Below are 10,252 nucleotides of genomic sequence, written 5' to 3'. Positions count from 1 at the left end.
GATAGACCACGCCCCCCCGGGTAGACCACGCCCATGCACGTGCCTAAGGAGCCCTCTGGCCAAGACGAGGAGTTGGTAACAGAACCAGAATATTTATTCCGACTGCAGGAGGAATCCGATGAGCTATAAAGCTCTTCTTCACAACACGCACATACCACACTAAACCATCCCCATCCTACCAGGCAGAGCCCACTGAAGTATTAACTTGTTTTTGGGGAAGCGATCTGGCCATAAATGATAGCTCAGCAAAGTGGCCCATTATTTGGACATTTATAGCACCAAATAATCTCATCTCAGTGCATGGGTCAACCCAGCGAGTTATCACAACAACAACAATGATGATGATGAAACATGGTTTGGTGATTCTGCGGCGTTGGCAGCGGTGCACAAGCAGAATCACATTCGACAATAACACTACTTTCGAGAAAAAGTAGGCGACGTTTCGGGCAATGGCCCTATTTATAGCACATAAATGGTAAGAATGACAATTTGTATAGCGCCGTAACATGGCAAGCCATTCCAAGGGCGCTGAAAATTAAGGATGTACAGATTCATATATATGCATAGATTCGTATAGTCTGACTAATACATGACATTTAATGACTGATAAAGGTGGCAGGGATAAAGGCACAGCCCTGCAAGTGCTCGCTCACGGCATTGCTGGTGGAAGGGCCTCCAGCGAGCCCCTCGAGAAGATCCGTGGTCTACTCTCCCACGCTGGCCACACGTCTTGGAAGAGGTTGGAGTACCCACATTTTAACCCACCAAACTGGACCTGATGGTCGACTAGCCGTGTGGCACCCATTGAGACTGCTGGGTGGAGGCTGGGGGTGGAGTTTAAGAGAACCTGCACATTGTTTTAACTGCCGCACCCGGAGATCGAACTGGCGACCGTTGCATTGCAAGTACAGTGTGAAGCCCATTGTACAGGACTACGGCAGTGCCGCGTGTGTGGTCAGATCAGCGCTTAATTTGAGCCGGAATGGAGCAGGGGAACACCAGTGACGATGATCTAAACCGGTCCTGGTCCTCCCCTAGATCGACTCAGCCTCAAATGGCGTGGTGCTGGCCGCCCACCCCCTAGTGCGCCGTGCCGGCCTCCATAGGTGCTCGCTCACAGCACTTGCCCCAACAATCTGCTAGAGGCTGTACGGGGGATCTTTGTCTCTGCACCGAGAGCCGCCGCCACTTGCACCCCTCCCGGCCCCGCCTGCTGCTACGTGCGGCCACGCACGACGGACGTCCTCCTCCCAGAGCCCCGAGGCAGAGAAAGTTCGGCGCAGTCGTCGTTTCTCGCAATCTCCACATCTCGCGCCCCAAACGCGGCGCGTGGGTCGACTGGCATCGACTCGCGCGGACCGCTTCCCCGTTGTAGAGAGCCCAAGGAGCTGGGGCAACTTCTCAGCCCAGTGGGCAATTTATTATGAAAAAGTCCTCCAATTCAGGAGACATCTCTCTCTCTGGTTGTAATCTCCAGCGAAACGTCGTACACAATTGTCAAAGGTATGCTTGCAGTTTCGACTTAACCGTTTTGCTGGAAAAACAAATCAATTGGCACATTTGCCCACGTGACAACTTGAATTGTGCGGCTGTCGGGTGATGAAGGTGCATAACGCTAATTGACGTGAGACTCAGACGACGATCTAAGCAAAATACACCAATTATAAATCATGATATTGGTCGCTAAGGGCCTACGTATAAGTGAACAGAATACTGCTTAAATCGATTTGAAGATGATTGTTCCAGCAATCATGAAATGATGGTTGTGGAAATTGTATTCATGTCTCTGTATGCTTTCATCTTTAAGGCTCAGTGTCAAGCAAACCGCACGTATTGTACGGCCATTACACGCCGCAGTGTTAACCAGGGCGGCCTGCCGGAAAAGAAGCGCGAACCTCTGCAACAAGCGGCGGCCGCGCCACCGCTGGGCCGCGCCACCGCTGGGCCGCGCCACCGCTGGGCCGCGCCACCGCTGGGCCGCGCCACCGCTGGGCCGCGCCACCGCTGGGCCACGCCACCGCTGGGCCACGCCACCGCTCCGTCAGAACCAGGATGAGATAGCGGGGGGGGGGGGGGGGCAGAGAGTTCAGAGGGGAAAATCCCAGAGACGAAGCAGAGAGACATCGGGCAGCAGGGACCTCTGAGTCGGCGAAACTATCAGAGAACGTGACGGAAGGGAGGAATGTGAAAAGTCACAACGCTGTTGAAAGGCGGCATCGAAGGCGAGCGATATTATCGTCGAGATGTCGAAATAATGACGCTGGTGGGTGACGGAGGAAGCGCTGTGACGTGAATTCGAGTGGAATAGGGAAGCGTTGCTCCAGACCTGGGAAGGTGTCGTCATCACAGCGTGGCACCCACAAGAATTGACGGAGTGGGGCGGCCCTGGAGGCGTCTTCACGAGCAGTCCGGGGTTACAAAAGGGAATTATTGACTTGGAATATCGTACAAATATCACAAAGCATGACCCAAACATCAAAGGTTAATTATCTGCATCATGCAAATACATGGGGAGCTCAACCCGGGCGTTATGGATAGTTGAATAAGACTCGCGTACTGCTGCTGCTGCATTGAAGCAGTGCTTATACGGGAGATTCACTCCGCACTTTCAGAGCGTAGTGGGGCCAGGCTTAGCTTGGCCACTCTGAAAACAAGTACACATTTGCACAGCTGCTAGATTTGGTAGCGTGCTATTAAATATATTTGTACAAGTTATACCATCTACTGCGGCAAATAGGAGTCCTCCATCAGCGGATGACAAAGCCTTCCGCAGATCGATGCTTGCCGCAGATGAGAGGGCCGAGGAAGAGTGCAGCTCCGCGTCCTGTGTGCCACGTGCACGACTCGGAGTCTGCCGCGTGAACCCACGGCAGGATTGCCGCAGGGACCTCACTGCAGCCGCTGAGATATTGTGTCCACGGCAAGGCACTTGCACTTCCCATCATCTAGACCACACATCTACAATGTGTTGGGGATAACGGTAGAATGTGGATCGGCTGGCCTTTGAGATAAAAGATTGAGAGATAAGCAGAGTTCTACTTGAATAGTTGTTTCTACTATTTGCACACGTGTGCAAAATAGGTGAGTTAGAGACGGGAAGGATGGTGGAAGTGGATCTTTGACGCCACAAACATTAACGCGTTAAACTCGACACAGGAGGAATACATCACAGGGCCTTTTAAAGCCGACGGGAGTCGGCACTTCATGAATGTCCATTGATTTGTATCGGTGCTGGCAGTGAGTCGCAGTTGGAGTCTCGGTAGAGCTCTCAGCGAGAGAGTGCGCCTAGTACAGTGGCACGGCAGCTCGTGGCCGACATCGCCACCCGTTGTGAGAATCAGAACAATCCGATCTGTGAGATGCGATTTGCCTGAACGACGTCACTATCTAACATTACTCATTAACATTTAGATTTAACTCTACGACATGTCACGGACATAACAGTCCTGTCAAACACAGCTGCCATGTCACCAAACGGCGAGATACATCCTGTGCTGAGTCACGATATCCATGTTAACGCGCAGCCTCCAGTGGCGTTGTTGTTGTTGTGCGACGGGACACGATGAGCGGCTCCCGCAGGATCACACGCGGTGTGCCAGGACACTGTGTGCAGGCTGCTGCTGATGATGCTGATGATGATGCTGATGATGCTGATGCTGCTGATGCTGCTGGAGTGCGAGAGAGCCCCCGTGGTGGTGGTGGTGGTGCTGATGGTGGTGGTGCTGATGATGGTGGTGCTGATGGTGGTGGTGCTGTTGTTACTGGTCAGGGCGGGTGGCTGCGTGGCGGCGTCACAGGGAAGGGTGACAGCACGCAGACCGGGGGGGGGGGGTGCAGGGTGAGGCCACACCGCTCACCAACGCTCACCCCTCAAGAACACCTCTCACTCTCACTCATAGTCGCCTACAGCGCTCACGGCCACTCACCACCATTCACCAGCACTGTTTAAACATGCTCACCAGCACTCGCCACTCACTCACCATTCACCAGCACTCGCCACTCACTCACCATTCACCAGCACTCGCCACTCACTCACCATTCACCAGCACTCGCCACTCACTCACCATTCACCAGCACTCGCCACTCACCACCATTCACCAGCACTCGCCACTCACTCACCACTCGCCACTCACTCACCATTCACCAGCACTCGCCACTCACTCACTCACCATTCACCAGCACTCGCCACTCACTCACCACTCACCAGCACTGTTTAAACATGCTCACCATGCACCGGCACTCGCCACTCACTCACCATTGACCAGCACTGTTTAAACATGCTCACCATGCACCGGCACTCGCCACTCACTCACCATGCACACTGCTCAACACGCACCGCTCATAAACGCTCACCGACACTCTGAAGCACCAGCTCACCACTCGTTCACTAACACTCACCCTTCACCAGCTGGACACTCAACGCGTTATCGTGCCACTCGCTAAGCCCGCCTCTTACTGAAGTGAGAACCCCAAATCCCCGCTGCGTTCGTTTTAGGGGATTCACTTCCACTCGTCGTAATGGCAATGCCATAGTCATGGCATTGAGTAAAACAAAACATCTTCACAAGTCACCCGTTGAGCCTGACATTTACAGATGGAAATGAAATGTGCTACAATACGCATGGTTGTATATTTACGGAATTACCATTTTACTGGCATTGTTTTGATACTTCAATGCAGGGTAGTGGATGTAGGGGGTACACACACGGTGATTTTAAGGTGGCTTTAAAGAAGTAATAGTCAATTGATGGAAGGCGAAAGATCCCCAGCAGGGCGGTGATGGGGCCGTGAGGCTTCCCGCACGCTTCGTGATCACCACCCACCAGAGGTGGGACAAAGTCATTGTTATGCAAGTCCAAGTCGAGTCGCAAGTCATCAAATTCATGACTCGAGTCTGACTCGAGTCCAAGTCACATGACTCGAGTCCACATCTCATAGGTGGGACAAAGTCATTGTTATGCAAGTCCAAGTCGAGTCGCAAGTCATCAAATTCATGACTCGAGTCTGACTCGAGTCCAAGTCACATGACTCGAGTCCACACCTCTGCCACCCACCCAGCCCGGCCGGCCGGCCGAGCCTCCCACTCTGTGGTTTGGGTGTTGAGGCGGCTCGCTGCTGTGCACTGCCCATCAGAGGTGACGAGATGTGGCGTGGGCCGCGTGGGCCGCGTGGGCGCGGTACGGGCCACTCACTGGGTCCGAAGGGCGAGAGGCACCGTGGGCCCTCTGGTGGTGTCACACCTCGACAATGTGTGACCTCGCCAACGCTGATGCGGGACCACTCACGGATATTGATTTCCAGAGAGCCGCTGCCGCCGCTGCTGCTTCCAAACACAAGTCGTCGTATTCGCGTCCAAGACGACCAGCTCATGCGGTTAGCGGCAGCGCCAATGTGTCAAGTTGGCATTGCCAGAAGAGCGGCCTGGGGGCATGCTGACGTGACCACACACGAGCACGCTCACGTGACCACACACGAGCACGATGACGTGACCACACACGGGCACGCTCACGTGACCACACACGGGCACGCTGACGTGACACACACACGGGCACGCTCACGTGACCACACACGGGCACGCTCACGTGACCACACACGGGCACGCTCACGTGACACACACACGGGCACGCTCACGTGACACACACACGGGCACGCTGACGTGACACACACACGGGCACGCTCACGTGACACACACACGGGCACGCTCACGTGACACACACACGGGCACGCTCACGTGACACACACACGGGCACGCTGACGTGACACACACACGGGCACGCTCACGTGACCACACACGGGCACGCTCACGTGACACACACACGGGCACGCGGACGTGACACACACACGGGCACGATGACGTGACCACACACGGGCACGCTCACGTGACCACACACGGGCACGCTGACGTGACACACACACGGGCACGCTCACGTGACCACACACGGGCACGCTCACGTGACCACACACGGGCACGCTGACGTGACACACACACGGGCACGCTCACGTGACCACACACGGGCACGCTGACGTGACACACACACGGGCACGCTGACGTGACACACACACGGGCACGCTCACGTGACCACACGCGGGCACGCTGACGTGACACACACACGGGCACGCTGACGTGACCACACACGGGCACGCTGACGTGACACACACACGGGCACGCTCACGTGACCACACGCGGGCACGCTCACGTGACCACACACGGGCACGCTGACGTGACACACACACGGGCACGCTCACGTGACCACACGCGGGCACGCTGCCACCCCTGAGCGCGCGTGCGAACTGGCACTCCCGGCCTGCCACGAGGCGCGTGGTGACGCACGCGCTGTGGACTCGCAGTGCTCACGCAGTCACCCCCACAGGCAATGATGACACCACCGACGATGGCGATGCTGCTGCTGCTGCGCATTGCTGGCATCAGGCGATGGCAGCTGGCTCTTGTTTATCCCCAGCAGACCCCCTGGCGTCACGGCCTCTGGGTGGGGGTGGGGGCTGAACTCGCGCGGAGGCAGCGCGCCTCGCAGCGCCACGTCTGGGAATCGCTGCCTCTGTGAGCTCTTCCAAGCCAGGGGCCACTTGCTGCAGCGTGATGCCGGCAGGTAGCCGTGGCAGTAGTAAAGCAGCACAGGGGACTTGAGAGTTTACATCGAAAACTGTTAAACGCCGAATCAACCAAATGAGCGTGAGGCTGAACACGCTGCTCGAGAATGGCAATGTCCAGCTCCGTACAGTTTTGAAGCCGAGATCGGCAGTTAAATAGTTTAAAAAAGGTTTGGGAAAGATTACAAAACATCCCGCTCTGGTGTATGATGGGTGTGATGGTGTATGATGAGTGTGTAATGGGAATGAGTAAGATGGTGTGTGATGGGTATCATGAGTGTGATAAGTGGTTGTGTGTGATGGGTGTGATGAGTGTGGTTGTGTGTGATGGGTGTGATGACTGTGGTTGTGTATGATGAGTGTGGTTGTGTATGATGAGTGTGGTTGTGTGTGATGGGTGTGATGACTGTGGTTGTGTATGATGACTGTGGTTGTGTATGATGAGTGTGGTTGTGTGTGATGGGTGTGATGACTGTGGTTGTGTATGATGAGTGTGGTTGTGTATGATGAGTGTGGTTGTGTGTGATGGGTGTGATGACTGTGGTTGTGTATGATGACTGTGGTTGTGTATGATGAGTGTGGTTGTGTGTGATGGGTGTGATGACTGTGGTTGTGTGTGATGGGTGTGATGAGTGTGGTTGTGTATGATGAGTGTGGTTGCGTGTGATGGGTGTGATGACTGTGGTTGTGTGTGATGACTGTGGTTGTGTGTGTGATGAGTGTGGTTGTGTGTGATGGGTGTGATGACTGTGGTTGTGTGTGATGGGTGTGGTTGCGTGTGATGGGTGTGATGACTGTGGTTGTGTGTGATGGGTGTGATGACTGTGGTTGTGTGTGATGGGTGTGATGAGTGTGGTTGTGTATGATGAGTGTGGTTGCGTGTGATGGGTGTGATGACTGTGGTTGTGTATGATGACTGTGGTTGTGTGTGATGGGTGTGATGAGTGTGGTTGTGTGTGATGACTGTGATGAGTGTGGTAGTGTGTGATGGGTGTGATGACTGTGGTTGTGTATGATGAGTGTGGTTGTGTGTGATGGGTGTGATGAGTGTGGTTGTGTATGATGAGTGTGGTTGTGTGTGATGGGTGTGATGAGTGTGGTTGTGTGTGATGACTGTGATGAGTGTGGTAGTGTGTGATGGGTGTGATGACTGTGGTTGTGTATGATGAGTGTGGTTGCGTGTGATGGGTGTGATGAGTGTGGTTGTGTATGATGAGTGTGGTTGTGTGTGATGGGTGTGATGAGTGTGGTAGTGTATGATGAGTGTGGTTGTGTGTGATGGGTGTGATGAGTGTGGTTGTGTATGATGAGTGTGGTTGTGTGTGATGGGTGTGATGACTGTGGTTGTGTATGATGAGTGTGGTTGTGTGTGATGGGTGTGATGACTGTGGTTGTGTATGATGACTGTGGTTGTGTATGATGACTGTGGTTGTGTATGATGAGTGTGGTTGTGTGTGATGGGTGTGATGAGTGTGGTTGTGTATGATGACTGTGGTTGTGTGTGATTGGTGTGATGACTGTGGTTGTGTATGATGACTGTGGTTGTGTATGATGACTGTGGTTGTGTATGATGAGTGTGGTTGTGTGTGATGGGTGTGATGAGTGTGGTTGTGTGTGGTAGTGTGTGATGGGTGTGATGAGTGTGGTAGTGTGTGATGGGTGTGATGAGTGTGGTAGTGTGTGATGGGTGTGATGAGTGTGGTTGTGTGTGGTAGTGTGTGATGGGTGTGATGAGTGTGGTAGTGTGCGGGTGATTGCGGGCGCGTGGGGGAGTGCGCGAGCAAGAAGGCCCTCCAGGCTTTCCCGCTGCTGCCCCCTGCACGCTGCCCGGTACAGATGCGAGTCGCCCTCCTCCGCTTCCTCCACCTCCTCCTCCACCACCTCCACCTCTTCCACGACCACCACCACCTCCTCTTCCACCACCACCATCTCCACCTCCTCCTCCTGAGGCGACTATGGCCGCGTAGTGAAGTGCCTCAATGTGTAAGATCACCTCCTATTGTCACCAATAAATGTCTGTCCGTCCCGCGCGTGACGTCACGCCACATGGGGCACCCCCCCCCCCCCCCATTAATAATCATGAGCTGAACAATTTTTCGATAGAATTTTTCAGATTTACTGCAATATCACCCGTAATTTATATTTGCTGCTTCTCGAACATTATTAAAAGTGACCGCTATTACTTACGTTGAACTTTTTTCGCACCGTACGTAGCCAACCGTGACACTCGGTTGGCTAAGGAAGTTAATATAACTCGCGTATATTAACTTTAAACGTGAATTGTTTAATTAATTTTTAACAAAAGCTATAAAAAAGCATAACCACACTACTGAGCAGAATCGAAGCAATTACGGGAATAATTCCGATCTGCAGGTCATGTTCATAGAGTGCACAGCACACACACAAGTGTTTACATTGCAATACTGCAGCACAAAATGTATTTCATGAACGCTGCTGCCAAACTCAGTTGTCGTCTGTCCATCTGTTCTACCGCTAATTGCACGCGAGTGATCAAATAAATAGTTATGGCAATACACCATAGACACAAACACGCTGGCAAGCACCAATACAGTTTGGTGTTTGAACATCTTAACACCTGTTTTATTGCCAGAAAGGGGGGGAAATACTCTTATATGTTTTAATGCTCTTGTTTGTCTCATGAATTTGATACGGCTAAAAGGTTCCGTAGAAAGTTATTCTATTGAAGCAAATAGTTGGTGTGGTGGCGTCACGCAGCAGGTCGGCTTCGTTCATCCGTTCCGCTCCCCCATCCGTTCCGCTCCCCCATCCGTTCCGCTCCCCCATCCGTTCCGCTCCCCCATCCGTTCCGCTCCCCCATCCGTTCCGCTCCCCCATCCGTTCCGCTCCCCCATCCGTTCCGCTCCCCCATCCGTTCCGCTCCCCCATCCGTTCCGCTCCCCCATCCGTTCCGCTCCCCCATCCGTTCCGCTCCCCCATCCGTTCCACCCCGGGGTTTGCACACCACGAGCAGCAGCAGCAGCGCACGGAGCTCCCCAGCCGGCCACGAGGTGCCCCCCTCTCCCATTCCACAACTCCCATCACGACACCCCCCCTCCCTCATTATTACAGAACCTTTTCGGTAAAACTTGTGACACTCGCTCGGAGACATTTCGATCAGCACGTGCGGCAAATGAACGGCGAAACCGGTTTCCCATCCGGTGGGCAGAGTGTCTGACACTGTACCCACAACGCGAGGGGGGGGGGGTCGCGCTGCAATGGGGAAGTCGCTGTCCAGGATGCAGCAGTTGCAGCCCTTTGGACTTCCCCTTCTCTTCTGCATCACCGCCGCCACCACCCACCACCATGTCGGCCCATCACTCGGCCTCTCCCCGCAGCGCAGACGGTCGCCGAGAGCCGTGACGCGGACGGGGTGGAACTCGGTGGTGGAACTCGGTGGTGGAGGGGAGCGGACCGCCGGCCACTCGCAGTCTCGAGGTGTCGCGTGTGGAGGAGGATGGAGGAGCTGGTGAAGTAATCCGCCCCGCGCCAGCGAGCCACGCGGGAGATGCGGCTCGCGATGTCGAGATGCGGGTAAAGCTGCGTCTCGCAGGTGAGGGTCACGTGCTGCTGCTGCTGTTGTGAGACGCAGGTGAGAGTCGCGTGTTGCTGCTGCTGCGAGGAG

General features: G+C 54.4%; 1 protein-coding gene across 1 annotated transcript in view; it reads left to right on the top strand.

Moving 5' to 3' along the window:
- Positions 1 to 9,528: 9,528 nt before the first annotated feature.
- Positions 9,529 to 10,252, top strand: part of LRRK1 (leucine rich repeat kinase 1) — a 34,963-nt gene continuing 34,239 nt past the window's right edge. Inside the window, exons 1-2 of the mRNA XM_078861762.1 lie at positions 9,529 to 9,638; positions 9,971 to 10,180. The gene's annotated coding sequence lies outside the window, so the exon portion shown is untranslated. The remainder of the gene's footprint in view (positions 9,639 to 9,970; positions 10,181 to 10,252) is intronic.

This window comes from Lampetra fluviatilis, chromosome 12, assembly GCF_964198595.1.
Source record: "Lampetra fluviatilis chromosome 12, kcLamFluv1.1, whole genome shotgun sequence".
In the NCBI taxonomy this organism is placed as follows: Eukaryota; Metazoa; Chordata; class Hyperoartia; order Petromyzontiformes; family Petromyzontidae; genus Lampetra; species Lampetra fluviatilis.
The sequence above is the reverse complement of the archived record's forward strand: the minus strand, read 5'-3'. Positions and strand labels throughout refer to the sequence as shown.